Genomic DNA, 24,646 nt, shown 5'->3' on the forward strand with positions numbered 1-24,646 from the left:
TCAGTCTCCCCATTCTAGAAGGAGAATAGTAATACCACCCTCTAGGGATGTTACCAGCCTTAAAGACAGCTCTAAAAACCTGTATGTACATTTTCCATGAATTCAATCAACATGTTCTGAGCACTTCCTGGGTGCCAGGTCCTGGGGATACAGCGGTGAGCGGCACAAACCCGGTGTCCTGACTTCAAGGTGCTACCTATTTTGTAGAAAAAGACAAAGAAACGCATTGCCCTCGAGGTAGTTAAGTGTTATGATGGGGTGTACAGAAGCAGTGAGGAAAAGGATACAGATCTCAGGAGGACCCAAAAGAGTAGTGGCGGACACAGGGGAAAAGAAAAGGCAAAGAATGGATCCCGCAACCCCACACCCCCACTGTCTGCACCCCTTCTTTGCCTTAGCCAATCAGGCGCCAGCATCGCCGGCCTGCCGACTAATCAGGAGCCGGAACAGGAGCTCGAGTCGCAGACCAAGGCTTCCCCAGGGAGGGCGGCCGGAGCCCGCGTGCCCCGCCCCGCCCGGCCCCGCCCACTCCCCGCCCACTCCCCGCCTAAGGCCCGCCCCGCCGCGGTCAGCCGCGCCTGCCCGGAGTTCCCTGGCCGGCGGCCGGCCGCTGGGGCCCAGTATTGTCTTAAGGGCCGAAAAAAGAGGAAAGGGGGGAGGGTGGGGAACTGCCAAGTGACCGGCAGAGGATATACAACATTTTCTTTCACCATCGACAATCTTGCACCAATGTATGAAAGAGGCGGTATCGCCTGGACAGGAGCGTGAGGCCGCGGGCAAGGTAAGCAGCCCCCCACGGGCGTCTCCGGGCGTGGGGGGCGCCCGGAGAAGATCGGGGCACCACCTCCCACGCTGAGTGGCTGTCGCGGGGTCTGTGTCCCGGTCCGCGCTCTGAAGGGTCTCGTGAGGCTTGAGCAGTGTGGACGCGGCCGCAGAGATGAGGCATCTCCGAGGCGGTGTGGACGCGGCCTCTGAGCTGAGACGTGTTCAGTGACCTGGGGGCTGCCGAGGCGGTGTAGACGAGCGCAGGTGAGCGGGCTGAGGCACCCCCGAAATCCCGAGGTAGTGGAGACTGATCCCGAAGGCTGGGGTTGACGGTCCTCATAACTCGCGGCGGGTGAGCCTGGAGACTCGGACTATGACTGAGGCACCTTCCAGCGACCCGGGGGCAGGTGAGGCTGTGTGGACCCGCGCCGCAGAACCACGAGCATGTGTACACGCGGGCGGGTGGCAGACGCGGAAAGTTTGCAAGAGCGCGCGGTGCGGACGGAGGGTCCGCGTGCCGACGGAGGCGCCGCGCTGGGGCTGGGACCCCGCTCGCCGCCGCCGGCCTCAGCCGCTTCCCCGGGCTAGAGGCGCCCTGGGGGAAGCCCAAACCCCAGCCTCAGCTTCTGCAGCTGAGGTGGCAAAGGGAGTTGGGGAGGCAGTAACTGAACTGAGCCCTAGAGGAAAACCAGAGGTCGATTTCGAGCCTCTCAGGCAGGTCCGCCCAGCACCTGCTCTGTCCCCGCTGAAGCCTGGGGCATCTCCATTTCACCTGTGAGGGGCAGAGCCAGCTTGGTGTCCAGACACGCGCTGGTCATCAACTGAGGGGACTCCAACCCGGTCTGGTCCAAGCCCGGAGCCCTGCTCCTTCTCTCCTTCCACTTCTGCCTCAGGGAGGAGGAAGGGCGCCAGGATGGTGGGGGGGGGCGGAGCGCAGATGAAACCTGGGGGTGGGGTGTCAGGAGGCCCTGGATCGGGACCCCCGGATCTGCCTCCCCCTGCCCCTTTGTGGCTCCCAGTGGCCTCACAGCATCAGGCAAGGGAATGAATGGAGGAGGGAAGGCGGTGGGGGGGGGAGAGTATGGGACAGGTGAATCTAGTGCTCACCTACCTCGACCCAGGGGAGCTGTGTCTGGCGCAGATCAAGTGGGGCAGGGTAGCTATGTGACACTCTTCTGTAGGAGAAGAAAGACACCCAACCCCAGTCTCTGCCACAGGGGAAAGGCAGAAGGGGGCCCAGAGGCTGGAGGGACACCTACAGGTCCAGGGTGCTTCTCAGGGTGGCCCCACCTCTCTGTGCCTTTTGGCCCCGTTCTTACTTTCACACACCCTCCTAGTCTCTGTGATTCCTCACAGGTCCTTTGCACATGTTATTTATGTTTTTGATCAACAAGTAGTCATCAAACAACGACTGTGTCCCAGGCACAGGCAACTCGGTGGTGAACAAGACAAACCCCGTCTCTGCCCTCACAGGACTTCAGACCAGTGCAGGGACATAGCTGGTGAACAACAGTCAGGAAAGGAATGGGGACAGGAGGCAACCTTGAGTGGGCATGAGGAAAGGCTTCTCTGCAGAGGCGACAGTGAGTCAGAAGGGCTAATGCCTCATCATCAGTTCTTCCTCCTCCAGGAAGCCTTCCCTGACCTCCCTGACCTGACACTTTCCCTATGCCAGGCTCTCATAGCCCGGGAACCACTCCCTCCGTGGACATTCTTATGTCATTATTGGGTTGATGTTTGTCTCCTCCCATCAACTGTAAGAGGCATGAGGGCAGGACCTGAATCCCTTCTGGGTAGATGGTAGGCCAAGCGAATAAAGGATGAGTAGAATTTCCCCAGAAAAACAGGAGCTGCTCAGCCAGGTCAGGCATCCTGACGGCAGAAATTTTTCTTTCCCCGTCCCCGGCCTGAGTCCTGGGCTCCACACCCCATTTGCTGTTCAGAGATACAAAGTAAAAGAAACCAGCAGGCCCGGTGAGGAAGAGAGCAGGAAAAGGCTTGGCACAGATGGCCCACTGGAGCGCCGAGCCCGGCCCTCAGGAAGGGAAGAGACCCTTCTGGGGGGAGGCCTGGGGACAGGTGACTGTGCTGTTCTCTGAGTTCAGATCAGTCTACTCCTCATTTTTCTGTCCCAGCTCTGGGAGGCTTGGTTTCCTTCAAATGCTACTCTGGGAGAAGGTGGTGGCCAGCAGGGTCCCCAGGATGGCCAGGGTACAGGGCCACAGTAACTCCCCTCCTCCCCCCACATCTTGGACAGACAGGACCCTGGGCAGTGCCTCTCTGATCCGGAGTCAGGCCTCTGGGCCACAAATAGCAGCCCAGGTGATCTACAGTTCATTTAAACTCCTGGCTGGAAAGTAGGAATCAGGCTTAGAGGGGCAACTCTTATTTTCATTTCTCATCGTTTCTACGCTCAGTGAATTCCTCCCTCCCCTGGCTCTGACAGACCTGTGCGCCTGGCAGCTTTCCTGTGGCAGATTATGCTCTCACAGACGCCTGACAAAGCTTTTAGGGCCCCCCCATCCTCCCCACTTCAGGGGACTGAGCGGCCTCCACGCACAGCTAGAGAGTCTGCATGCTTTATTCAGGCCCTGGCAGCGAAGGAATAAAAACGGGCTCCCCACCCAGCCGCCCAGCCAGCCCTCCTGACTGGAATTGCTTTAAAAAATTAACTCGCAGATATGGAGATATGTGTATATGTATAGCTGATCACTATGTTATAAAGCAGAAACTAACACACCATTGTAAAGCAATTATACTACAATAAAGATGTTAAAAAATTAAAAAAATAATAATTTGCAATGATTTACTCCCTTTTGTTCTATGGGGATCACCAGCATTTTAAAGATGTATTTAGGGGCTTCCCTGGTGGCGCAGTGGTTGAGAGTCCGCCTGCCGATGCAGGGGACGCGGGTTCGTGCCCCGGTCCGGGAACATCCCACATGCCGCGGAGCAGCTGGGCCCGTGAGCCATGGCCACTGAGCCTGTGCGTCCGGAGCCTGTGCTCCGCAACGGGAGAGGCCACAGCAGTGAGAGGCCCGCGTACCGCAAAAAAAAAAACCAAATAAAAAAAAAGATGTATTTAAATCAGATTCACTGCTGCCAGTTAAACCTTAACTGCCTACCCCTGACCCAGCAGAAAGAGCACTGGATTTGGAGTCGGGCAGCGACTCAGCAGTTCACGCCAAGTTCTGCTAATGACGAGCTGTGTGACCTTGGGCAAATTACTTAACCTCTCTGCGCCTCCATTGGCTCCTCTGGTAACTGAGGTTAATGATAATCCTTCCCTCACAGGGTGTTGTGAGGATTAAATTAGATAACGTTCAGGGAAGAGGCATGCAATGCCACGCCTGTGTTTTCTGTTCCCCAGTACTGGCTGTCCCTCTAATTAGCCTGGTGACCTTGGGTGGGCCACTCAGCCACTCTCGGCCCTCAATTTCTGCATCTGAAAAGCACAGGGGTTGTTCTAGGAGATGATGCCACTGAGCCCCCCACCTCCAGCCCTGAGCCCCCACTCACCTCCTCCTGCCCTCTGCCAGACACCTTCCCTTGGCCACCCCTTTCCTCTTTATCCAAGCACTCATCTCTAATTGGAGGTGGTCCCCTCCCCAGCTGCCTCTCCTCCTGGCTCCCTGTGAAGTCTGCAGGGTTGGGCCCCAGGGGCCTGCCGTTCTTGGCTCGTTTTCAGGAGCAATTAGCTACAGGCCTTGGAGGTGGCCTCAGTGGGCGTGTGGCCAGGCCACTGGAAGCCAGGACTCTGCTCCGTCTGTGGCCTGCGGGGCTCCCCCAGGCCCGGGGGTCCCCATTGCCAGTGGTGGGGAGGCAGATTCCCAGGCAAAGCCATTTCCATTTCTGTACTTTATGACTCCTCGAAGCCCCGAGTCTGAGTGTAAATTAGTTCTACCCTGTGCTTTTGTTGGCAACTGTCTGTTCCTTGGAAGCGAGGGGCTTTGTCAGGAAGAACAAAGCTGTTTGGTGTTTTTCTGATTTGGGGGAAGCGTGCTCCTGTGGGAGGGCTCATCGCTTCTCAGTGTCAGTTCCGAGTCCTTGGTTCTCAGACTTGCTGGTTTTGTTTTGGGTTTTTAACTCCTATGGCTTAAGAGTCACATATGTTTGTGTGTGTGTTGGCTGAGGGATTTTTTTTTCCCCTCCTTTTTGGCTTGCATAGTGTATTCCGTGGAAGCTAATTCCAGGGACTGAACTTTTCAAATCACTGCTTCAACAGCTTTTAAAAATCTGGACGTAGTTACTCCTGTCATCCATGTGTAAAGATTTAGAAAAAATTCCCAACCCGAGGGTGGGCAGCCTCAAGGATGCACAGCTCCTGGCAGCCCGCACTCGCTGGAGACCTGAGGTCAAAGCCGAAATGTCGAGCTCCTCTTGGGACGGGAGGGGGCGGGAGGAGTGCGGTCTGCTCGGTGCCAGACATCTGGATATTTAGAAAACATCTGGGTGGCTGGATTTTTCAGGTTTCTGCCTGACATTTAATATCACAAACATTGAGCCTGCCTCCCGTCGTCCCCCGCCTCCCAAACACACCCAGCCCCTTCCCTCCCCTTCCTGACGGGTAAGAAACATCCATTCTTTCCAATTCCCCAGCGTTTCCCCCCTACCGGAAATCTGATGGGCTTATGACATCATGGCTGGCTGCTGAGCGATGAAGTGGATGCCACAAAGAAATCCGACATTATCAGATGGATTCTGAAATCAGTTTCCCTCTGGCTGTAGTAACAGGCGTGGAGTCAGGAGAATATGAGCTTTGTTTAAAAAAACAAAAAATAAAACTAGGACCTGACCTGTATTAAATACAATTTCTTAAAGCAAACAGACCTTTTGGACATCATCCTATTTTAATAGAAAGTGCTGGGTTTTATGAAACGAAAGCGGCTAATAAATCAGTCCTGAAGCTGCCTGTGAACATTCCATTTCTGTTGAGTTTTGTGTGTCCTTATTCACTAATAAAGGAGGAACTGGGAATGGTTTCTCTCCCTTCATTATTCAAATGGGATAGCTTTTTTTTTTTTTTTGAGCCAATAAAATTCATTGGGTAAATCGCTGGTTTATGTTTTTCTAGGAATCCATTTTTATGGAGTGACCTTGGACCTGACCCGGTCTGCAAACATTGTATTTCCCTCTGCTGGTTTTTCTGGCTGTGAAACTGTTAAGAGGATGCAGTTAAGCCTGATTTTCAGTCTCCTCTCTGCAGGGCAGGGCCGGGACCTGGTGAGCCAGGTCGGTTCTTGGGATGAAAAACCACTTTGAAAGGATAAAGGAGGGGAACAGACAGTGAAGGGGCCTGTGACACGAGCCCCAGGGCAGCCTGGGAGGACGGATCCACTGTCTTCCCCATCCTCCCAAAGGGGAGCGAGGACCTCAGAAATAGCTCCAGGCTGAGGGAGCTCACCCCTGATGCAGGCTCAGGTTAGAGGAAGCTCTGGGTTCCAGGTGTTGTGCCTGCCAGGTCCCTAGTGCGGGCATGTGGAGTCTAAGGGACTGGGATTGGAGTCCTAGCTCCTCCATGGACAAGCTGTGGGGCCCTTCACCTTGCAGCCTCTGCCCCTGGGAGTGGGCATAACGACCCCACCTTGCCTGCTGGGAGAAACTTGGTGCTGGGTGCTCCACACGATGCCCGGCCACTTCAAAGGGCTCTGGGGTCTGTCTCAGAGCCGGGAGAGGCTGGGGGAGATTCTGGAGCTGAGTCCACTGCCTCGGTTTGTTCGTGTCCCGGCTCTGCCAGCCACCATCTGCGTGACGACATTGACCTGTGTGACGTTCTCTGTGCCTTGGTTTTCTCATTCGTCAAACCATAATAATAATCGGACAAACCTCGTACCCGGGGCAGTTGAGAGAACTAATGTAGTTAAGAGCTCACCAGGCGTTAGCTCTTACGTGAGACGTGCCCCTGAGCCCAGCAGGTGGGTTGCTGGGTGGGACTGTTGGGCCTGGGATGGGAGTGGGTGCGTCAAGCTGAGCACAGGTAGAGGATAATCGAGGACTAAATAGAGCACCGCTCCTCTCTCTGCACAGAACATTCCGTGGCTCCCCATTACCTAAAGGGAATAAAGTTCCCCTCCTTAACTGGGCCCCAGGTACGTCACACTTGGGCCTCATGCACTGTTCTCTCCCCTCATTTCTCTCTCGTTCTCCCAGCTGGAGCACACCGCCTTCTCTGGACTCAGTACTAATGGGTAGGTCACATTTTCGAGAACCTGCCATCACTTTATTCTGGGAACTTTACATGGATTAACTCATTTGATCCTCACACCAACCCATGCAGGGGATATGGTTATCATTCCTATTTTAGGGGAAAAGACGAGACTTCAGGGGTTAAGTATCTTGCCTCAGGTACCAGAGCGTGGATTGGAGCCAGGGGTTGGGCTCCTGCACCATCCACTTAACCCCAGCCCCACTGGCTCCATTGGGCCTTCCCCCTCCTGTTTCCCACCTCATCCCTAAAGCCAGAGCCCCTGCCTTCTCAGAATGCCCGCCCCATCTCTGTCTGCCAAGATTCTTATGCCACCTTGGCCAAGAGGCCTTCCCAGACCACCCTCCAGCCATGTTATCCGAGGAATGCTGGCGGGGCCCATTGTGCCCCCCTCAGGATGCGGCTCTCCGTGGTTGGCCCGCGGGGCCCTGGTCCACCTTACCTACAGGTCAGGAGCTGTGCTATGGCCAGCTTTGTGTCCCTCACAAGGCACTCACTGACGACCTACTATGTGCAAGACGTGGGGACTCATACGGCAGGTGCCCACACCCAGCCTGGTCTTCTCTCCCAAACTCCAGGCCTGTCCAACTGATGCCTTTTGCCTGCCACAGCTCCATTTGGATGGCCAGGGGGCAGCTTCACCTCAGCAATCACAAACCGAGCTCTTGAAATTCATCTCCACAACCTTCCCCACCTCAGGTAACGGCACCTTCATTTTCCACTCAGTTCCTCCGGCCAAAAAACCTTGGGATCATCTTTGACTCCTGTCTCCCTCTCTTTTCATAATCTCAAGCTCTCTTTCTCTCCACCCCACCCTTACCCCCCATTCACCATCAGCAAATACTGTTGGTTCTACTTTCAAAATATACCAGCAGTTTGACCCCTTTTCCACCTGAACTGCCCACCTGTATGAGTGTATGAGTGCAGCAGCCTCCTCATGGTTCTCCTGCTTCCCCCTCGGCCCCCTGGAATCCATTCTCTATGCAGCAGCCAGAGTGACCCTGCTGGAACTTAGGCCAGATCCTGCACTTCTCTGCCCAAAACCCAGCAATGGCTCCCAGTTCATTCAGGGTCAAAGCAGAGTCCTGCCTGGGGCCCCCGCTTGCTCCCTCTCTGCCCTCAGCTCCTGCCACCCCCCATCTTGCCCACTGACCTCCATCATACCATGTGTATTCCCACCTCAGGACCTTTGCACTTGCTGTTCCTTCTCCCCAGTATCTACTTCCTTCTGGTATTTACATCGATCAAATGTCACCTGCTCAGAGAGACTTTCCCTTACCTCCCCGCCCCATCCTCTCCCCACTGGGTTGTTCTTTCCCTGCTCTGTTGCTCCTCAGCAACTATTCCCACATGACCTTATGTTATACATGTATGTGTCTGTTACTAGAACGTAACCCGCACTAGGGCAGAGCCCCGCCTGTCTTCTCACTGCAGTATCCCTGATGCTCAATAAACATTTGTGGAATGAAAAGCTAGATGGATGGATTCCATGAAGGGACAGCAAATACTAAACACCTGGTCTGTATCAGGTTCTGTGCTGGGTGCTGGCGACACATGTGAACAGGACCTCCTGTGCCACCCACAGTGCCCTAGTCTGAGGAGGGAGACAGACGCCAAGCCAGAAATCACGAAGCAGGTGGAATGGGGTGGTGTCCGGGAATGAGCTCAGAGGAGGAATTGGTCCAGCCGGTCCGAGGGAGCTTCCTGAAGGAGGGGGCATACTCAGGGCCACCTGGGAGGTGAATAGAAATTGGGCAGGGAGGAGGGTCAGGCAGACAGGTAGGCAGTGTGCTCCAGGGGCTGAGGACTGGCCTGGTGGGCAGGTAACCTCATATTAAAGTCAATAGGGGTCAGGTGGCTGGAGAGAAGGGCAAGTTTTCCAGGTTGGGGTCACCATGTGGGGAAAGGCCCCGAGGTGGGAATGAGTGTGGGCGGCGTGGCTGGCGGAGATGGACTGAGGAGGGGCTTAAGTGCTGCCTGGAGACGCGTTAGGCGGAGCGGCAGAGCCTGGGCTGGATCCTGGCTCTTCCCCTCCAGTGGTGTGATGCTGGATGCATCACTTCTCTTTTCAGCAGCTCAGTTTCCCCATCAGTGGACTCCTGACTATGTGCCTTTTCTGCTGCGTGTCCTGCCTCACAGAGAGGGTGAGACTTAAACCTGGAGGGAGGGATCCAGGGAAGAGAGGAGAATGCCAGGAAGAGCATGGTGAGCAGGGGGAACAGAATATGCAAAGACATGGGGCTTTTCTTCTGGATGTGTTTCTCCAGTCGCTCCCTCAGGGAGCAGCGAGGCAGGGAAGACAATGAAAGGGGCAGCCTGGCTGTCCCCAGCGGAGGCCAGCCCTGGAGCATGCCTGGTTCTCCACTTGAGGGGCCACCCAACGTTGGCCTCACACTCAGCTGAGCACCACAGCCCTGAGACAGGCCCGCGAAGCTGGAGAAGCCAAGGCTCAGAGCAGAGAGGTGACTGGCAGCCACATTACCACATGGCTGGTAAGTGGCAGACAAGGGACTTGAATCCAGACCTACCTGTCCCCACTCCCTGCTGTCCTTTCACAAGACTGAGCCACCTGTGGGTGGGCCAGGTCTCGGGGAGCCAGGATCGCACAGGTCCATCGCACAGGTGTGATGAACCTGCTCATGCCAGGCTCTGAGACTGAGTCCCATGCCCCCACCGCAGGGCTGCCGTGATCAAGGCCACTTCCTCCTTTGGGGGAGGTGAGTCAGTCCTCTGGAAACCCTCTAAGCCTCTCCCCTTGGCTGGAACTTCTCTGAAGACTCTGGAAGCTCCTGGAATATTCCAGGTTTATTGACTCCCTGGAGCCTCCCAAACCACCCCTCAAACAGGGGCTGTTGTTATCCCCATTTGACAGGTTGGGAGACAGGCTCGGAGAGGAGCAGTTACCCAGGGGAGACACACAGGTTAAATGGGGAGGTCCTGCTGGGTTCATTCTCTGAGGCTGCTTTAGGGACAGAGGGCCTAGGCCATGTACAGCTGAGAGCTGGTGCTGGGGCCTGAAGCGGGAGTTTCACGGGGCTAATTTCAGCCTACACTAAGAACTTTCTTCCAGGTATGCCCAAGATGGACACTTTGCAGGAGTTTCAACAACCTCTGCAAGTGGAGGGAGGGGAGATTAAAGTCGTGTTGGATTGAGCAGTCCAAGTTTCTTTGACCTCTCCAAGCTTCAGTTTCCTTATCTGTGAAATGGGGATATTAATACCTAGCTGTCAGAGGCATTAGGAGTCAAGGAGCCCACAAAAGGTGCCCAGTAAGCGCCACTGTCCCCTCCTGGGGCCCCCAAGCTTCCCCTATAACAGCCAAGCTTAGAGGGTAGAGTGGCAAAGGGGCCACCTCCAACAGCCCTGTGCCTGTGGAGCAGCCCCGCAGGCCCCGCTGCCTCCCTCACATGGGGAGCTGCGGGGGTAGGTCAGGCTAGGGGTTCCAGACAGCTGCCTCCTGGTCTCAGCTGGGCCGTGGGGTACCTTGAGTAACGGGGAGGCCCCACAATGACTTCTTTCTTTTTTTCTTCTTTTTCACTGCACTGCGCAGCTTAGTTCCCCGGACAGGGATGGAACCTGGGCCCCCTGCGGTGGAAGCGTGGAGTCCTAACCACTGGACTGCCAGGGAAGTCCCCTCGCATGATGACTTTTTGAAAAGCACAGCTTTGAGGGCAGACACAGGCCTCTTGCCACCACTGACACTGGCCTCCAGGAGGCAGGGCTCACATGTCATCTTCGTAATAACCTCACTGCTCTGAATCGCAGCCCCACCCAGGCTTAGCCCAGAGCCTCCCTGCCCTCCAGAGCTTCCTGGCTCCCTGGTTAGGAAATGGCTCAATGCCAGGACCCAGAGAGCTGGGGAAATCTCACTCCAATGGGCTCTGTCACGGTGCTCCAGGCAGTTGGTATTTATAGAGCACCTACTCTGTGCTAGAGACTTTCCTTACCTTTGCTCAAATAATTCTTGAGGTGGGCCTACCATCTCATGTCACAAGAGAGAAAGCCAAGGCTCAGGGAGAAGCAGCATCTGGGCTGAACAACATTGGAGCTGGGGTTCTATCCCCAGGGGTGAGCGTCCCCTGCATCCTGCGTCCTCCGGGCAGGGCAGTGGAAGGAGCATTGGCTTTGCAGCCCTGGAGTTTGGTGGGTGGTGGTGGGGACTCTGGGCTTTGCAGGAGGACAGATCCAGGCCCAGTCCTGACTCTGCCCTCGTGTTTTTGCACATTCTGTTCCCTCTGCTCACTATGCTCTTCCTGGCAGACTCCTCTCTACCCTGGGTCTCTCTTGGCTTAAGTCTCACCCTTTCTGTGAGGCAGGGCAGTGTAGCCAGGGATCCACAGGCTTGTTTCAAATCCTGCCCCCGCCGAGCTTGGAAGGGAGAAGAATAAGGGACACAGCATGCAAACAGCGAACAGCACGGGCAGAGGCAAGAGGTTGTGAGTAGGCCCTTGAGAGCCGCATCAGCCGGGAGGGTGGAGCCAGGCAGAAGGGAGGAGGCCTGGGTTGGGCTGCCCTGTCACCATTCTGGGCCTTTGCCCAGGCTGCCTTCCCTGCCTGGCCTACCCTTCCCCTTCTCCTGTCCAAGTCGTCATGCCTTTAAGTCCCTGTGCAGTGGAGTTCCCTGTCCGTCTCTTCCTGAGCCACCCCTCTTCACATCCTCCTTCCCCAGTGTTCCCACGGCCCCAGGTGCCGCCTTGATGTGAGCAGTCGGTGTCTCAGGTCACGCAGGTTCGTGTCCTGCCTGTGCGTGGTGGGAAGGTCCTTGACTCAAATCTTGGCTCTGCCCCTCGCCCGTTGGGTGACCAGGGACAAGCTACTTCACTTCTCTGTTTTCTCCTCTGTAGGATGACAGCAGCTGCCCCCAACTCATAGGGTTCTCCAGGGGATTAAATGAGGTTGTGCTTGTAGAGCAGCAAACCACACCGCCTCCGACAGTCAGCCGGCTGGGACATACACGTTCGTGCACGTCATTATTAGTATCTGTGAGTCTCTTGAGGGTAGGGCCTTGTGTCTGGTGTCCTGCTCACTGCAAGGCAGAAGCAGGGGGCTTGGCGACAGCTTCCAGAACAAATGGGCAGCCTGTTCTCCTGTGCAAATGCGAGATCTAATAAAACTACCAGTAACCTACATAGTTATCGTGTATTGAATGCCTACTTCGTCTTGTTTAATCCTGACTAACCTTCAACGTGGGAATTGTTAGACCCAGTTGGCAGATGGTATAATTGAGGCTTAGAGAGCTTAGGCCTGGAATGCAGAGGATAAGCAGCTGAGTCGGGTTTTGCACCTGCGTCGGGCTGTGCGTTGGTTAGGACTCTGTCCTGTTATGCCCTTTGCCGGGTAGTCCAGATGCCCCCTTCTTTCCCTCCTGGGTGCCCTTCCCCATCGCCAGGCCACCCCTTGGAGTCACTGGGGCGAGGGGATGTAGACTTCGGGACCCATGGTGATCTGTGTGTTCATGGGTCCTGTACCCTGTGTCACACGCACACACGTGTGCATGCAGAGCACATACATGCGCACACACACACTTGACCTCCGTGGCCAACAAGCTCCCCTCACCGGTCTCCAGAGCCACGTCTCCGCCACGTCTCTGCAACCGCCACGTCTCTGCAACCGCAACGGCGTGAAGTCTGTGTGAAACGTTTGAGTCGAGCTGTCACTGCTCATCGATTTGTTGGCCTCAGTCCCCAAGCTGATTTCACCGGAGATCCTGTCAGCTCATCGTGCATGGGCCCCACCACCCAGCTCACTGTCCCCAGTGCAGCGGGGGTGGCGAGGGAGGAGCCAGCACCCTCTATCCAGTCGCATCCGGCCCAGCACCTGGGAAGCCCGGGACCTTGCTGGGGGCCCTGGGCAGCTCACGTGACCTCTCTGAGCTCCAGTTTCAGTGACCCCATCCACTCTGTCTACCCGGTCAGGCGAGGATTAAAGGGGGAAGAACAGGAGAATGTAAGGTGGTGGCGGGGGTGGTATTCAGGGGAGTCCCAGCTGCTGGGGTCCACCTGGGCCCGCTGGGGAAGGTGCTGCATAAACCATAAGTGGTTCTGAACCAAGTGGGGCGTGGGCCAGCCCTGGATCATCTTCCCTTGAACTCAGCTCTGGGAGCCACCGGTACCTGCACCCATCCCAGCAGCCTCTGAGAGGGTGTGGGCAGCCCTCAGGCAGGGGAGGGGCTTTGGGACTCTTCAAAGTAGCCGCATGGTGGGCCAGAGCTGCCAGTGGCCAGGGGATAAAGGCAGTGATGGGGCTGGGAGGACCTGCATGGGCGTTGAGCCTAGGGCAGGCCAGCTCAGGGAGGAGAAAGCCTGGACCCTGGAGAGGTTCACTCATTCCTTCCTTCATTCTGCACGTGTTTGTTGAGCACCTCATTTGTGCCATGCAGACCCCATGCTCAGTATTGGGTACAGGGCAGTGGACAAGACCCCTGCCCTCCTGGAGATCACTTCCTGATGGAGGAACACAGACAAAAAACATAATAAGGAAGTAAAATATATTGTGGTCCAGAGTGATAAGTGCTAAGAAGAAAAATAAAACAGGGAAGGGAAACAAGGGGTGGATGGTTTTTTTTTTTTTCATTTATAAATAAGGTGTCCAAGGAAGGTCTAATTGAGAAAGTGACATTTGAGCAAAGACGGCAAGGAGGTGAGGGGCTGAGTCAGATGGCTCTCTGGGGGAAGAGTATTCCAGCCCGAGGGATCAGCCAGGGCAATGGCCTGGAGCAGGGAGCGGGGAGCAGGGAGCGTGCCTCACACGGTCAAGGAATAGAAAGGAGGCCCGCATGGCTGGAGGGGAGTGAGGGAGGGGGAGGCAGTAGCAGATGAGCTCAGAGAGGAAATGGGGGCCAGATGGTGAGGCCTCCTGGACTCACCATTTAAAAGGATCCCTCTGGCTGCTGAGTGGAGAAGAAACTGGGGGAGGGGCAAGGGCAGCACCAGGGAGACGGATAGGAGGCTGCTGAAAATAATCTAACAGGATTTGCTGATGGATTGGATGTGGGAGAGAGAGAGAGAGAGAGAGAGAGAGAGAGAGAGAGAGAGACAGGGAGCGCATGAGCAAGCAGAGGTGTCAAGGATGGCTCCAGAGAGTTCTGGTCAAACTGCTGGGAAGGCTGGCTGAGCCCAGAGGCTCAGCAGAGACCCTAAGGGAGGCCAGGGATGCTGTGAAGGGTGGGGGGCGGCTGAGCCCCAAACAAGCAGATGCCATGGCCAAGCGGGATCTCCAGCTTGGCAGCCCCTGGTGGATTAGAAAGCTGGGGCTTTCTGTGCCCATGGGGGCTACACGGATCCCAGCCCAGCCCCGGGAAGGGTCACTCTCTCTGTGCTCTGGACTGGGGGCTGGGCTTAAAGTGGTCCATGGCCCATATGAATCCTCTCCACACATCCTTCCTACCCGTCTACTCATCCATCCACTTACCCACCCACCCACCACCCTTCCTCCCACCCATCCAGCCCCACCTCAGCACCCCAACTACCCGGTGCTGTCCCAGACACTGGGCCTGTGTCCATGAACTCAGCAGACAAATCTCTGCTCTCGTGGACTGACATCTCATGTCCAGGCCTGAAGCAACTTCACGGGGCAGAATACGACCAAAGGATAGTCTTACTTCTTTCCAGTTTAAGGTCACTCAACAAGTTTGTGACTACATGTGATCTCATTGTTGAACATTTCTAAGTCGTTTCAAGCAAAGTCTCCATCACTAAAGCTCTTTGGTCAGGTCATGTCACTGGTTTGGGTTCCAGGAAAGACTGACAGAATTGAGGGCCCCGTGCTGCCAAGACTCAGGGAGGCAGGGATGGGGAGGTCCCGAGGAGGTGGTCTTTAGACCCGACACAGAGGGAGAGAGAGCGTTTGGGGTGGAAGCATGGCATACCCAAAGGCACAGGGTGCATGGGGGTGAGGGGATTCTGCAAAGCCAGGTGGGCTGACCACGGAGGGTCTCATAGGCCCTGATGGATCATCTGGCCTTTGTTCTGAGGGCAGTGGGAAGCCATTGAAGGTTTCTGAGCTGGGGGATGGCCCACCCTGTGCTGGCAGCACCACGGAGGACGAATGAGAAAAGGCAAATTGTTTTGAGACGGTAGACCAGTGAGGAGGCTGTGGCCTTGAGCAGTAGGGATGCTGAGACCTGACCCAGGAGGATGAGGGGACAAGGGGGATGGATATGGGATCGGGGGTAGATCTGGTAAGTGGGGTGCGGGTACCACTTGCTGAGTTCCCACAATTGGCCACTTCGGATAACCTCACACCAGACGTGGTCCTACTGCAGCGCATCTAACTTGGAAATGTCCCTATCCACACCTGGCCCTCTGCACCACCAGTACCTGGCGTCATCCTGGACCCCGTCTCCCCTCCATTGGTGCCGTCTCCAAGTCACTTTGATTTTGGCTCCCGGATTCTTCCCCGTGTATCCCTCCTCTGTGTCTGTACAGTCACAGGCTGGGCCCTGCTCCTCCAGGCTTGGACTAAGGCCATGGCCTCCCCCTGGCCTTATGCCTCCAGCCTTGTACTGCTACTCCATCCCCTGCAGAACAGCCAAAGAGATCTGTCTTGAACCTGAGTCTGGCACGCCACCCTCCTCATTCTCATGGTGTCCCATTGCCCTGAGGAGAGCCCACTCCGCACAGGCCCTCCTCGGCCTGCCTACTCCCCTCTGCAGCCCGTGCTTCCCAACACGTTCAGCCTCAGACTGAACTTCTTGTTCCTGCTTCACTCGTTTGGCTACGGTTTATTGTGCGTGTACTCCGTGCTCGCACCATGCTTGCGTCGAAGGTTGGGAACTGTGTGAGAGTAGAGAGACTGGGTCACGGGGTCTGGGAACAGGTAAGGCCTTTCTAAGGACCAGACATCTGAGCTGAGATCCAGAGGACGAGCAGGAGGTGGTGAGGGGGAGAGTGTTTCAGGAAGAAGGACTAGCTGGAGCAAAAGGCCTGAGGCAGACACTGGTGGGACTCATGGGAGGAAGCAGGGTGCTGTGCACATAGCAAGGCCTCCACTACCTGGTACCCCCCCTTTGTCCAAAGTTGGCAGCTTGGGAGCAGCAGGGGCCAAGCCTGGGCAGGTGGCAGGGCCAACTCCTGGGGGCCTGTGGGGTAGACTGAAGTATGGGAAATTTTCTCATTGAAAAATTAGCTTCATTGAGATATTTATCATTTTTTTAAAAAAAGCTTTATTGCGATATAACTCACATACCATAAAATTCATCCTTTTAAAGTGTATAATTCGGGCTTCCCTGGTGGCGCAGTGGTTAAGAATATGCCTGCCAATGCAGGAGACACGGGTTCGAGCCCTGGTCCGGGAAGATCCCACATACCGCAGAGCAACTAAGCCCGTGAGCCACAACTACTGAGCCTGTGCCCTAGAGCCTTCGAGCCACAGCTACTGAAGCCCGCGCACCTAGAGCCCGTGCTCCACGACAAGAGAAGCCACCGCAACGAGAAGCCCACGCACCGCAACGAAGACCCAACGCCGCCAAAAATAAATATATATATATTTTTAAGTGTATAATTCACTAGTTTTTAGCATATTTATAGAGTTGTGCAACCATTACCACTATCTGATTCTAGAGCACCTTCATCATCCCCCAAAGAAACTCTGTACCCATTAGTAATCCCTCCTCATTTCTCCCTACTCCCAGGGCTGAGTAACCACTAATCTACTTTCTGTCCCTATGGATTTGCCAATTCTGGACATTTCACATAAATGGAATCAGACAATATGTGACCTTTCTTGTCTGGCTTCTTTCACTTAGCATAATTTTTTTTTTTTAAGATTCATTCATGTTGTATCATGAATCAGTACGTTATTCCTCTTTATGGCCAAATAATATTCCATTGAATGGATAGACCACATTTCCACAATTTATTCATCCATTCATTAGATGGGTTTTTTCCATTTGGGACCTATCGTGAATAACGCTGCTACAAACATTCCGTACAAATTGTTGTATGGATGTGTGTTTTCATTTCTCTTGAGTGGATACCTAGAGGTGGAATTGCTGGGTTATATAGTAACTCTTTTTTTTTTTTTTTTAAACTTTCTGGCTGTGTCGCACGGCATGTGGGATCTTAGTTCCCCGACCAGGGATCGAACCCGTGGCCCCTGCAGTGGAAGTGCAGAGTTTTAACCACTGGACCGCCAGGGAAGTCCCTGTGTAGTAACTCTTTGTTTAACCTTTCGACACGTGGCTAGACTGTTTTGCACAGTGGCTGCACCATTTTACATTCCTACCAGCTGTGTATGAGGGTCCCAGTTTCTCCACATCCTCTCAGCAACACTTGTTATTGCCTGTCTTTTGACTGCAGCCATCCCAGTGAGTGAGAAATGGTATCTCATTGTGGTTTTGGCTAATGACTGATGACGTCGGGCACCTTTTCATGTGCTTCTTGGCCATTTACACATCTTCTTTAGAGAATGTCTGTTCATATTCCTTGCCCATTTCAAAATTGGGTTATTTGTCCTTTTATTGTTTTTTTTTTTGTTTGTTTTGTTTGTTTGTTTTTTGGCTGCGCCACGCGGCTTGCAGGATCTTAGTTCCCCAGCCAGGGACTGAACCCAGACCACGTGAGTGAAAGTGCCGAGTCCAGACCACTGGACCGACAGGGAATTCCTGTCCTTTTATTGTTGGGTTGTAAGAGGTCTTTATATTTCTGGATACAAATCCCTCATCAGGGAAAAGGAGTTGAGACACCAGGCTGAGGAGCCAGGCCCTGGGCTTCCCTGAGCTCCGCACTCCCAGTCCCGGCTGCCGTCTCCGAGGCCTCAGAGAGGGACTCCGGCGTCACCTTCCGCCTCCAGCTCCCTCGCGTCCACTGCCTTGACCCACTTGAGACACCGCACGATGAACACTTCACAGGAACTACGGTGTCTCCGCCCACCGGGGCCCGGGCCCAGCAGCTGGTTTTCATATCAAGGAGAAGGGAAAACGCCAATCCTTTCAGAGGTGACCGCAGAGAAGCTGCCACCTGTTCCACGCCCTCTGCAACACAGCCACAATCTCAGCTGCGACAGATCGGCTGCCTCTGCATCCCAGAGGTCAAGCCCGTAGCTTGCCCGGGCACCCGCCTGACAGGCAGGCAGCAGGGGCAAGACACAGGCTTGTCTGCGAGAGGGACGCCTGCCAGGGCAGCCACAGGCCCCTCGGGCCAGGCCCTCCCTCTCCCTGCTTATTTAAACTTTCCTGAACCTTCCACAGTTTGTAAGCTGAGCTCCTATAACTTTGAGAATCAAGGCAAATGGTAAAAAAAACAAAACCCAACCACGGCTGCTGGCTGACTTGGCTCAGACGTTGGGGAGTTCTTTTTCGGTGGCTGCCTGGAGCTGGGCGCTGGGCTGAAAACACAGGAGCAGTGCTGGCTGGGCCTGTCATGTGGGGGTCTCACCTCCCTCTACAACCATCTGGTCTGGGGTGTTTGGCCAGCCAGCAGCCCCCAGCCTCGTGCCATTGCTTGTGACTCAGTGTGTATCGGGGGGAAGTGGGGGTGGGGAGGGAGGTTGGCTCTGGACCACTGCAAAGCTGCTGCCCTCAGGGGCACAAGGTACAAAGAGGGAAAGGGGCCTGACAATTCAAGGAGAGGGGTCCCAGGCACAGCTGAGGCCTGAGGTGCAGCCTCCGGAAGCTAGGGAGGGATCTACAGGTGGGAGAGTTCTGAACTGTCCTTCAAGGAGGGTTAGGATGTCAAAAAGGCAGTAAAGGCATTCAGGCAGAGGACAGCAAGCACGAAGGCCTGGCACACTGGGGGACTAACTGGTCGGGGCTGTTATCTCGGGGGTGGACAGAAGCAGGTGAAAAGCCAGATGAGGCTGCCTGTCCCTGGGCCCCTGGTGCCTCGCCATGGGCCCACCTGCCCCGCGAAGCTCCTAAGCGCTAAGGAACCCTCCTGTCCCCGTCCCTAACTTTTGCCCCACCCCTCAGTCTGGTTCCCAGACCTCTCCCCTCCAGCCCTGCTGGCTGCTCTCCCAGACAGCGTTTTTCTTCTTTGCAGGATTGGGCCTCGGGCTTGCTCCTCGCTCCCGCAGCGCCCCAGCTGGGCCTGCCACCCACCACCTGCTACCCGCCCACGTGGAACCCCCTCTGCCCCTGCTGGTGTCGGCTTTGGCAGGCTCTGGGCCCTGAGGCCCCTCTGCTTGCTGATTGCTGATTACGCAGCAGCCGGTGGGCTTGGGAGCCAGAGCGAGAGATTTATTGTGGTTTTTAGGGGGCGTTTAGGAGCCGATGTGATAATGTCTGTGAACGCACTTTGTAAACTGTAATGGGGGAGTGCCATGCACACGTGAGGGGACTGTGGCTGGGGAGGGGGTGGTAGCCCAGCCCCCAAATGACATCCTGGGACTCAGCCTGGAAACCCCTCCAGTTCCGGGGGTGGAGAAGCCCTGCCGGGCTCTAGGGCAGGAGTCCCAGGCTGCATCTGCTGGAACGGGGCCTTCCTGAGCCTGTGGGCCCGTCTGTGTCACCAGGCAGCTCTGAAATGAGTTGTGAGCCAGAAAGTTGCCTGGGTCCCTCCCTCACCCAAGAGGCCCAGTTGCACTGCAGTGATAGTGACATGCTTCCTGGCTGCAGAGTGGCTAGGACTCTGGCCCCCCGACCCCCGCTGTGGGGGACTGAGCTAACAAAGGGGCAGCAGCTGGACTGGGTTGTCTTCTGGGAAGGGGAGCTCTGCCATCCCACCCGTCTGGCTAAATGTTATCATCTGATTTTCTAGTGGCAAATGTTTGTTGAGCACCTACTATGTGCTTGGCTCTGACTCAGATATGACAAGGATCAAGACAGACAAAAATTTCTGTCCTCACAGAGGAGGGAGGGCAAAGACAGACAGACCATCCACAGGAGAATAAAGATGATTTAAAATACTGATCGTTACTACAGAGACAGTAAAAGATGGGACAATCGGGAAGTACTGAAGTTAGGGGGTCAGGAAAGGCCTCTGTAAGGGTCCCTCGCTCCTCTGTCCAGGTGGGCCTCTCTCTGGACAGGACTGCCTCCAGGACAATCCTGGACCCTGAGGGACTCAGCTAGTCCTCCCTCCCCACTGCCTGTCACTGCTACCAAGGCCTCTAGGCTGGGCAGCCTTGGGGCTCCCCGGCCTGTGGTCAAGGGACTGTCCTGGGTCCTTGAGCTTGGGACTGGCTGCCCTTACTAATCTTGAGAGTAACGAGCAGTGAGCTAATGCTGTCTACGTGTTCCTGGTGCCAGGCGCTGTTCTAAACATCGGACCTGAGTTGTCTAATTTAATCTACAGCACCACCAGATGGTGTGGGAACTGTCGTTAATATTCCTATTTTAAAGACAAGGAAACTGAGGCCCAGCAAGTTTGTGTAACTTGCCTAAGCCCACACAGCTGGTTCAGTAGAGCTAGGATGTGAACCCTCCAGGGCCCATGCTTTTCACTATTGCTGGTCAAGGTCATAAGCCTTGAACCTTATGACTGCCAGGCTGTGCTGAGTGGTTCTACACGCACGGTCCCACATCAGCCTCATTACAGTCTCTGAAGTCAGTTGATCGTCTTACGATCTGCTCCTACACTTTTTACAGAGAAGGAAACTGAGGCCCCAAGTGGGTGAGTCACAGCTGAGAGGTTGGGAAGTCAGGATTCAAACTCAGACCAGCTCAGGGGGTATAGATCAGGGGTAGAGCATTTGACTGCGAACTCAGAGCAGCTCACCTCAGAACCTAAGCACTTAACCTCCTGACTCTCCCTCCTCCTTATCTGCTGTCGTGTTTGTGCCCCCGAAAGCCCATAGAGGCTGGGTTGTTCCCCCATGTTGCGGATGGGCACACCAAAGCCCAGGAAGGTGTTTTTGACTTGTTCAGGGTTGCTGGCTGTTGAGCCAGGCCTGCTTCCTGGCCCCGCACTGAAAGGGCACCTGGTTGGGCCACCGTGGCCAGGGGGTGGTTGAGGAGATGGGGACAGGGTTCTGAGGCGTTGGCTCAGGTGTGCAAGGCTCTGCGAGGGAGGCCTGCCCAGAACCAGCGCTGCGATCGAGGTGCCTGCATCTCCTCCATTACAGACCAGTCCCACCTCCTAGACTTAGCTTTGGATACAGCCCTGAGGGGGTCTCACTTTGCTATGGGGCAGGGACACTCTGGAGGGCCACAGAGGCTCCTGGCTTAGTGCCCTACAGTCTGTGACCTTAGCAAGGTCACCCTCTCTGAACTTGTTTCTTCTCTGTAAGATGGGATCCTGGTATCTGGCTGGATTTGTGACACAGCTTTTTAGAAAACTCTGTGGTGTACCTGGTAGCTGGAGAGGGGTGGCTGTTGCCTGGCACCCACTTGTCTTCTGCTCAGGAAGCAGTAGGATGAAGGGGTACCAGAGACACTTGCCCAGGGGAGTCATCACAGCTGCACCAGCCCAGGAGGGCTCTCTGGGCTACTCTGTTCCCCCCATGGGCACTGGCCAGCTTCTGACCTCAGATCTGTGGCCCTGAAGCCTGCTGTGACCTCACAAGGGTGAGGGAGGCACAGTTATGCCCTCCCTGAGCCTCCTGGACACTCCCCAGGTGGACTGCACCTTCAGGGAGGGATTTGATGCCAGTCTGAGGGCAGCAGCAGCAGAGGCCCTGAAACCTTGGCAGTGGGATTAAGGTGGAGAAAAATGAAGCGTGGAAATCATTAGTTTCCTTGGTTGGCAAGAGCCGCCCGGAATGAACATTTGGGGCTTTTAAAATGAACATCAGCTGCAGGGACTCGTGCCCTGTGCCCGCCATGGCCCAGGCCGCCTTGTGGAATCCCAGTCCGGCTGTTCCTCTTTGGTTACCGCTCAGCCAGCACTTACTGAGTGCCTACTGTGGGCCAGGCCCAGAGCCAGGATGCGAAGGAGAATCCAGCCAGAGAGCAGCAGCGCCGTGGTGAGGGCGCAGCCGCAGAGGCCACAGTGCCAGCCAGCAAGGAATCAGGCAGGACAGGGCAGGCGCCACCACCTCCTGGGGGGCTGTGAGAGCAGGGAGGGGCTGGGTGGCCACCGGTTGTGGGTGTGGAGGTGGCAGAGGCTTCCCAGGAGAGGGCCTCAAGGGGTGGGGGTGGGTATCCTATGGAAAGGGACTTGCAAAGGCACGGGAAGGGGCCGGTGTGTGCAAGGCCAGGTGCCAGTGTGACAAGGCACAGGCCTCCAGGGCGAGGCAGGCAGGCCTGGTGGAGACTGGGGCGAGCTGCAGGCCAGTGCTCTGGTAAGGCTGCTGCCAAGCAGCGATGCAAGGGGAGAGGCTTCCGCCTGAGCCTCCTCTTTTCCGAACTAAGCTGGAAATGGAGATTTGTCTGTGAAAACTACCGATTTTTAAATGATGGGAATTAATTTTAATTCAAAATAAAAATTACTATGAGGTCAAAGCAAGCACGGCTTTGGCTGGATCGGGCCCGTGGGCCAAGAGTTTCTGACCTCCAGTGGTGGTGGTGATGGGCAGGGGGCGCGGAGGTGGAGCCGGCTGCTTAGAAGTTGGGGGGGATGTGAAGGGCTGGGCCGGTTGGACGGTGGGGGATTTGTGAATGGGGAGGTTGGGGTGAGGTGGGCCGGTTGAGTTGGGGGCTGGCGCAACCCCACCAGCGGCGCCAGTCCTTGCGGGGAACTGGGCGCGGGTGGGCTGGGGCTGCAGGCAAGGCCCCCCCACCCCCCCCCCGCCGGGCGCGCCGCGGCCGCCCGCCGCCTCCATCCGGGCCTCTCCCCACCTCCCGCCCGCCCCCGCCCGCGCCCCTCCCCCGCCGGCGCGCACGCCTCCCGCCGCCCCTCCTCCGCCCGCCCGCCCTCCGCGCGCTCTCCCCGGCTCCCTCCCGGTCTCTCTTAAGTGCCATCGAGGGGCGCCGGGAATTGCAGCCAGTAAATCGCGTCCCACCACTCAGCAGCGGGGCCACCGCAGCGGCGCCGCCCGCGCCCGCCGGGAACCCGCGCCGCCCGGGCGCCTCTCCAGGGCCCGCGAGGCCCGCCCCCACCCGGCGCGGCGCTGCGCAGGGCCTGCCCCCGGGCCGGCCGGGGCGCGCGGGGCCCGCGCTGGAGGCGAGGACGCGGCGGCCGCGGGGCGCACGGCCCGGAGCGCGCGGCCCGCGCCCCCGCGCGCCCTGCCCGCGCCCGCGCCCTGCGCTCCGGAGCCCGGCCCCGCTGCCCGGGCTCTCCTGCGGGACCGATGCCGGCCCTCCGGCCGCCAGGGTAAGCGGGCAGCGCGGACGCGGCGGGGTGAGGCAGGAGGGTGGGTGGGCGCCCGCCCGGGGGACCGGGTGCCCGCCCAGCACCAGCGTCTGGCACGTGGGGGCGTCTCAAGTTCCCTCTGGAGGCCGGGCAGGTGGCGAGAAGGCGGGGGAGTGATGCTCTAAGGCTGGCACTTACTGCGTGCCTACTGTGTGCCGGGTGTGACCGGCTCGTCTGAAGTAGCGTTTTTTTTGTCCCCATTGTACAGATGAGAAAGCAGAGGCTAGGAGAGGGCAAATAGCTTGTTCAGGGTCCCCAGCTAGGAAGTGGCCAAGCCAGGATTTGACCCCCGCCCCCCCCCTCACCCGGCTGTTTGACGCCAAAGCTGGAGCTCTCCCCACTAGGGCACGCACAACCACAGAGTGCGGGTATGAATATTTCATTGTAGAAGAGAAGGAAAAAATCAGCCATTGTCCCACCACCATAATGCATCCACTGTAAGCGTTGAGGTTCTTTATTTCAGCCTTGTTCTTTTTTCCCCCTTTCTTTAAGAATGTGTGCTTTGGGGTCATTTAGACCCTGGTTCTAGCACCTGAAAGCTGAGAGGCTTTGAGCAGATCCCTTAGCTCTCTGGGCCTGGGTCTCCAGCCTAGGAAAATGGAAGACACTCCCAGGGTTGCTGAGGGGATTAGATGAGACCTGGTGGGTTGCCTTGGGTGGGGGTGGGGTGGGGAGGGGCCAGGGCGTGAAAGAAAGGGGAGTCCCTTCAGCAGGGACTCATGGAGCACCTATTAAGTGCAGAACCAGCACTGGGCTCTGGCACTGGGGGAGGTGGGGGCAGCCTGGCCCATATATGCTTCTTGTAGGAGGGCTCTGTCCAGCACTTGGGACTGACTGCCTGGCTTCACCGTCTTCCTTTGCCCGGCCTCTGCTTCCTCCTGGAGTGTCTGGGAGGGGGGATTAGTCCCCTGGCTTCACCTTTGCCAAGGAAATGAATTGCATCGGGCGGAGTCCAGCGCTGCTCAGAATTTTGCCCCCCAGGGCCAACATTTGGGTCCTGGCTTCTCCCAAGCCCAGGCCTGGGTTTTTGCTCCTTCTGGCACCTTCCAGACTCATACGTTTAGCATCAGGCCCAATTCCTTATCCTCCTGCCCCAGACCAATGACATCGCCTCCATCTGCACCCAAAGTGGAGACCCCCAGGCCTGTGACCTCCCGGACACTTTTACCTGTCCATCCATCTAATCAACCACAGGGTTCCATTGGTTCCACCCCACAAGCATCTCTCCCTCCTTTTACCCTCTGACCGGGACATTCCCACCTCTCTTCCCCAGCCTCCACCATTGCTCTGGGACACCATAGCCGAAGCTGTCTTTCTAAAAGCAGCTCTGAGCTTCTGAACTCCTCAGCTGTCCACAGACCTAAACTAGGCCAAACTCCTGAGCTGTCTCTTGAGGCTGGGCTTCTCTGTGGTCTGCCCTGCCCCCCTCTGCAGCCTCACTCCTGTGAGCCGGATGTCCTTTGGTTGCAGGGCCCCTGAGCACTGGGTCACCCGTGAGACTGAGATGG

General features: G+C 56.4%; 1 long non-coding RNA gene across 1 annotated transcript; it reads left to right on the forward strand.

Annotated features, from left to right (window-relative positions):
• Positions 1–558: 558 nt before the first annotated feature.
• On the forward strand, positions 559–12,096 carry LOC132528743 (uncharacterized). The gene is made up of 3 exons (XR_009543284.1): positions 559–781; positions 7,549–7,669; positions 11,814–12,096. It is a non-coding gene; the product is annotated as an uncharacterized LOC132528743 (long non-coding RNA).
• The last annotated feature ends 12,550 nt before the right edge of the window (positions 12,097–24,646 follow it).

The sequence above is a fragment of the Lagenorhynchus albirostris genome, chromosome 11 (assembly GCF_949774975.1).
Source record: "Lagenorhynchus albirostris chromosome 11, mLagAlb1.1, whole genome shotgun sequence".
NCBI classification, from domain to species: Eukaryota; Metazoa; Chordata; class Mammalia; order Artiodactyla; family Delphinidae; genus Lagenorhynchus; species Lagenorhynchus albirostris.